Source organism: Panthera onca, chromosome B4 (genome assembly GCF_046562875.1).
Source record: "Panthera onca isolate mPanOnc1 chromosome B4, mPanOnc1 haplotype 2, whole genome shotgun sequence".
Classification (NCBI taxonomy): Eukaryota; Metazoa; Chordata; class Mammalia; order Carnivora; family Felidae; genus Panthera; species Panthera onca.
This window is the reverse complement of record NC_138345.1, coordinates 113,413,100-113,419,099: the sequence shown is the minus strand read 5'-3', so window position 1 is coordinate 113,419,099 and position 6,000 is coordinate 113,413,100. Positions and strand designations below refer to the sequence as shown.

The following is a 6,000-nucleotide window of genomic DNA, read 5'->3' as shown; positions in this document are numbered from 1 at the left end:
GAAAAAATACGATAAATCCAATCATTTGCCCTCATTTCAGCAGAGAAGGAGATTGGCCATTTTATGTTTTGTTCTTCCGTGTTCTGGAGATTGATGTCAAAGTAAAAACAATGAGATGCTCACAGTCTTTTCTTTCCTAATTTGTCCATTGAAAATCAACTACCCAGAAAGCAGGAAGTGTACCACCGATGAGTTTATTAAGATCCTCTCTTAGCTGTCATTTCAGACAATTTTTTTCTCCTTAATTGTAAGAGAGCAGTGAAAGCCTCAGTGAGGCATTTGTTACCAGTAATCAGTCTCTGCTTTGGGGGGAGGGTTGGTGGTTTATGATGTAAAATCCAAGGCCAGAGAGATTTTCCAAAATTATTGAAAGCAGGTTGATGTGGGAGAAGATAGGAAGCCGTCATAAGAGAGTCTGGTTAGGGGAGTTTCAAAGCCAGCTACTTGATAATTTCCCTAGAAAGTCCTGAAGCTGGAAAAGGAGAAGCCTTTAAATCCCCACACATCTGTGTCTGTGTGTGGGGGTGTGGGTGGGTGGGTGTGGGGGTGTGTGTGTGGGTGTTTGCTAAGCAATTACACAAACAAAAAGACAAATAAGGTCCCTTTCTTCGCTCTCCTGGATATTTCTCCCCCCAGGCGGTCTCATGTACCACCTCACTTCTGCAGGTTCCAGAGACAGCTTGGCCTGTGGAAGACAATAGATATGCAAGATAACAACAGGGCAGTTGCTCTGAGGCCTTGGCCTTTATCAGGATTAACTGTTACATCAATAAGCAAAACAGGGCGGCAGGGTTTTTCCATCGCTGGCCTTTGCTGTTCCTGGGTGCCAGATGGCATTTATATCCATGAAAAAAACATGCTGCAAGTTATAATGTTGACTAGGCACTGTTACTTCCGCTTGATCACACTGTTTGGGGCTCTCTTTGATGTACAAAACACTCCTAAGATAATGAAATGCGTTGGCAGCTGGCTAATGGCTGGGAAAGTGCAAACCCTGAACTGAACTCTTCCTCGAGACTATTCAATGGCAAGGTGGTGTCCCGGGACTCTTGGGCAAGCGGCTGAGGAGGGGCTGGTATTTTTCTTCCTTCAATAGAAGTGGTCTGTGCCTGCAGCAAATGAGAAATAAATCCGTCAAGGCCAAGCTCAGGCTTATTTTGAACTGGCTGCTGGAATTTGCATAAGAGCCTGTGCACACACAGGTAAACAAAGACGGTTTATGGAAGTGGAGGTGATCGGGGGATTGTTAGTTTTCGTCTGTGCCCGAGCACATCTTTCTGCCAGGAACACAAAATGTCTTATGAATTAAATTTGACTGTGCTGTTGCTAATCTTTTCACTGGCCTGATTCACTGAGAAAGTAGAGCATGCATAATTGGGTAGGGAGGCATTTTCTCACCCTTCTCTCCCTTGGTGCCATAGGCCCACTCCGTGGAGCCAAACCCTGGGACCAACCCCTTTGGGAAGTCTCCCGTGCCCCTGTACCCTTCTGCCCCACAACCCCACCCCGATCCCGACTGACACGCTGGCCACCGAAAGTTCTTCCACCACCTGGACTCGCCCCAATCTAAGCAGAAACTCCTGATCCTCTGGTTTGTTCTTATCTGTGTTGTTAGAATGTACACTTTAGTGTAGAAACTGCTTTTGGACCAAAGGTCAGGTAACTCTGGGCCAGCCCATGGACCAGATCCAGCCTGCTGTCTGTTTTGATACAGCCAACAAAGCTGAGAAGAGTTTTAACTTTTAAATGATTGGGGGGGGGGGGGGAATCAAAGCAAGAATATTTTATGGCACACGATGATTCTATGACATTCAAATGCTAATGTCCAAAAGTAAGGTGTTATTGGCACCCTGCCACTGGGTTCACTTATGTATTGCCTAAGGCTGTTTTCTCAGTATAGCTGTGGAGCTGACTAGTTGCATCAGAGACTTTGGGAGAGCCCGCAACACCTAGGATATTTACTATCTGGCCCTTCTCAGAAAAGTTCAGTCTCCTGCCTTAAACTTTTTGCAGACCCACAGAGTAGGTGCTCCATGCACCTTTCTGACCATTTCTGAGGTCTGAGGATAAGTTTAGCTGGGTGGGAAGTTCTCCACAATCCCAGTATTGAAAAATTTGTTGGTGCCACCATTGGAGACACTTGCCTTCCTTTCTAGCCTAAAATGGAACCAGCTTTTGAAGTGCTTGCCAAAGCTTCCTTTCTGTGATTTGTCTCTCCACAATCAACTCACGTTGGAAATGTCCCAAGGGTGTCTGTTCAGCTTGAGTGGAAATCCAAGGGGAAATGTTGAGGTGGGGAATCCGACAGTGAAGCTTCTTACCCTGGCATTTTCGCTTTGCAGACACCCTCTGCAGATCCCCAGGGTCGGGTCACAATTCAAGGTTGTAAGCTTTTCTGAGCCAACAGAACTGGATCTGCCCATCCCATAGCTGGTGTCTGTGTTTTTTCATGGGGCTCTGCCTTTGTTAATTCGAGCAGTGTATTGTCCAAAAATTTAAAGTCACTGACCATGTTTTTGTTTCCTCCTCATCCTGTTTGTCAGGGGATACAGGGGTGTGTGGTTTACAACTTCGTACCCACTCCTCTTTATCTTGTAGTGCTGGGACCTTCTTTCTGAGCTCTTTCACAAGATTGTTGGCCACTGCCATTCTGGATCTATTAAACATAGCATCTTTCCTCACCAAAAGTTCCAGCGGTTGACTCTATATGATAGATTCTGGGTGACTGTTTCTTTCTTTGTGTTTTTCTGTGTTTTCCAAGGGGAAAATGGCTATCTTTTATATTATATCAAAGAGAAAAAAGGGTAAAAAAAAAAAGTCATAAAAGTACCAGTGTGGTAGTAATCCCTACTTACTAGTGAGTGCATCTCAATTCCTTCCTTTCTTCCATCCCTTCTTGAAGTGCATCCAGATATGTACAGATAGTATTTAAATCCGTGAAACTAGATAAATCAACTCTTGTTGTATATTATTGTATGTTATTATTTCATTTAAAAAGTAATATGTGTGAAAGATATAGAGAGTGTCTGAGAGTGCGTTGTATATATATATATATATAGAGAGAGAGAGAGAGAGAGAGACATAGATAGATACATAGACATTAAAAAAACAACTAGACTTCCGGTTTCCAGGTCTAGGATCTAAGGACAGTAAGTAAAAAATGAACAAACTGAAAAAAAAAAAAAAAAAGAAAGAAACATGGAATGATATTCACGGAATTATCAATAGTAGTTATCTCTGTAAGTAGATTCAGGGGTAATGGGTGATTTTACTTTGTGCTAAACTTGTTGGATTGTTTTAAATTTTTAAGTGGGGGGATGATGTATTACATTGTAATGATAAAAATACTTGAAAATAATGAAAAACTCCAATCCCACATATATTTTCCACACACCTTTGAATACCCATTGGCCCCACCAACATCTGTTATTAATCAGCCCCTACTCCCACCCCTTCCTATGGCAAGAGACCCTGACTCTTAGACCCCTATATCACCCTCCATGGAACATTTGCAAAATGCTAGTGTTATGGCTCATATGGGATGGGTAAAGGGAGTCAAATTTACTTTATGGCTTCAGATTTTTGGGTCATGCATAGAAAGGCTTTTTTGGCTCCAAGGTTTTGAGATAGATAGATATATATATATATATATATATATATATATATATATATATATGGTATAGTCTGCTATGTTTTCTTTCCAATACTTTGTTATTTGTGCTTATTGTACAATTTTTAATCCATCTGAAATTTATTTGTGTGTGAATTGTGAAGTAGGAATCTGATGTAGGATGTTTCGACCCACCATTATGTAATTAACACAAATTAAAGCTGACAGTTACAAGTGCACATGGTAAAATAAGTTATTAACTAGCTGCTTCCAGAAAAATAAACCTTGACAAATTTATATCTGCAGTATTTGACTGGGGGAGAATTTTGCCTTGATACAAACAATGGTCATAGAAGAAAACTAAGAGCGGCAGAAGCTTTAATTGGTAAGTTTGATAAGGATAAAATAATTTACCATAAGCCTTTATAAGATTTGCATTAAAGAAATCTTGGTATCAGTGAAAATAATTTTTGATAATATAAAAATGACAATGGTGATAATTAGAGAAATATTTTCATTATGCCATATAGTGCATTGATCAAGGGAAATAAACATAGTTTAATTCCAGAACATTCCTCAGGGAAAATTCATCAGTGTTGGTAAAATTAGGATGTTAAAAATTGTTTGTATTGATAAAACCAGAGTGGAAAGCTTCTTGGGACCAAATTAGTGAAGTGAAGATTATCCTTTTCTATGGAGATCCTACTTTATTTTTCTAAATGAGCTGCTTACTATTCTGACACCATCTATGTGGGCAACGATCCATTCTTACAGCTGGGTTAAAATGAACCTTTTTCATTTACTGAAATCTCACACTTGGGTCTGTCTGGACTCTTATTTCTTTGATGTGCTTGCTTAACCTGCACTGTTTTTAATCACTGCAGATTTAAAGTAGCGTTGATAACTAGTTGAGTATCCCTCTTTTGCCCCCCCCCCCTTAGAATTATTTTTCAGTAATTCTTAATTGTTTCTTAGTTTCTTAGTTGTTCTCTGACATCTATTCTTTCAAGAAACTTCAGTATCAGCTCATTAAATATGACCAGAAGTTTAATAAAAGCTGCCTGGTTATAGACATTTTAGTTGTAATCTCTTACTTAAGGTTTTAATACCTTGGGTTAATTTTATATGTATTTCTATCTATCTAATCTTTATATATCTGTATCTGTACCTATTGATATATATGCAGACATGTGTGTATATATGTTTGGTTTTTAGCTTTTATTTATTTTTTTAAATTTTTTTTTAACGTTTATTTATTTTTGAGACAGAGAGAGACAGAGCATGAACGGGGGAGGGTCAGAGAGAGAGAGGGAGACACACAATCGGAAGCAGGCTCCAGGCTCTGAGCTGTCAGCACAGGGCCCGACGTGGGGCTCGAACTCACGGACCGTGAGATCATGACCTGAGCCGAAGTCGGACGCTTAACCGACCGAGCCACCCAGGCGCCCCTGGTTTTTAGCTTTTAAATTAATCAAATTTATTTCTTTTATTTTTGTTTTCAGATTTTTTTCTTATTTTGAGCCCTTAAAGATCCTTTGCTGTTCATTCCTTTTGCAGATAATTTTAGTTAGTGTATTATACTTTGTCCATTATCTGCTTATTTCCAACAATGATAAGGCCTGGGAACCCTAGCATTCTTGCCGCTCCAACATGTCATAGTTTTGACACCTATTTGGAAGTAAAAATGGCCAAAGTTTGTTTTTTTGTTTTTTTTTTCCCTGAAGTTCAGTATATACTCAGAGTTGGTGAAGGGCCAAGATGTTTAAATGTCCTTGTTGGGATTTCCCTGTATCTTCTTTCTCTTTTCCAAAGAATAAGAATCTGTGATTTAGCCTGTCCTTTGCTCTGTCCTCTAAATTCTTGGATGAAATTCACAAGCAGCTTTTAAAGTCTACCTCCCCTTTGATGAGAATTGGCGATTTGAATTTGCATTGTGGTCTCTCTCCTAAGAGGAGAGCCTTAACCTTCACAATGCTACACTTTGCAAATCTGACACCAGATAAATGGACAAGTCTTTGAAATGTTGTCTCATTGTTCAATCACTTCTTTATAGTTTATTTTGGGGGTTAATCATGTGACCTTTGGGGGGTCTTTTTTTCTCCCCCCCGCAAACTACCTTTTATATACAAGTTACATTCCACAAAGGCAGAAATGAGGCCTAATTTCTAAGTCTATCTTCAGTGTACAGAATAATGCCTGGCACATAGTAGGCACCCGGTAAATATTATTGGTTCACTGACTTGTGTGGCTTTACTTCCAGACACAGATGTCATTGTAACACATCGGAAAGAAATCTGACATCCCCAAAGCCTCTGACTCTTCTTTTTTTTAAAATAAATGCTTATTTATTTATTTATTTATTTGAGAGAGGGAGAGAGAGAGAGGGAGAG

At 39.8% G+C, this 6,000-nt stretch overlaps 1 long non-coding RNA gene across 1 annotated transcript; it reads right to left on the bottom strand.

Annotated features, from left to right (window-relative positions):
* Window positions 1–808: 808 nt before the first annotated feature.
* LOC132693972 (uncharacterized) lies at window positions 809–2,306 on the bottom strand. The gene is made up of 2 exons (XR_009617084.1): window positions 2,232–2,306; window positions 809–1,109 (listed from the first exon to the last, which is right to left on the bottom strand). It is a non-coding gene; the product is annotated as an uncharacterized LOC132693972 (long non-coding RNA).
* Window positions 2,307–6,000: the final 3,694 nt, after the last annotated feature.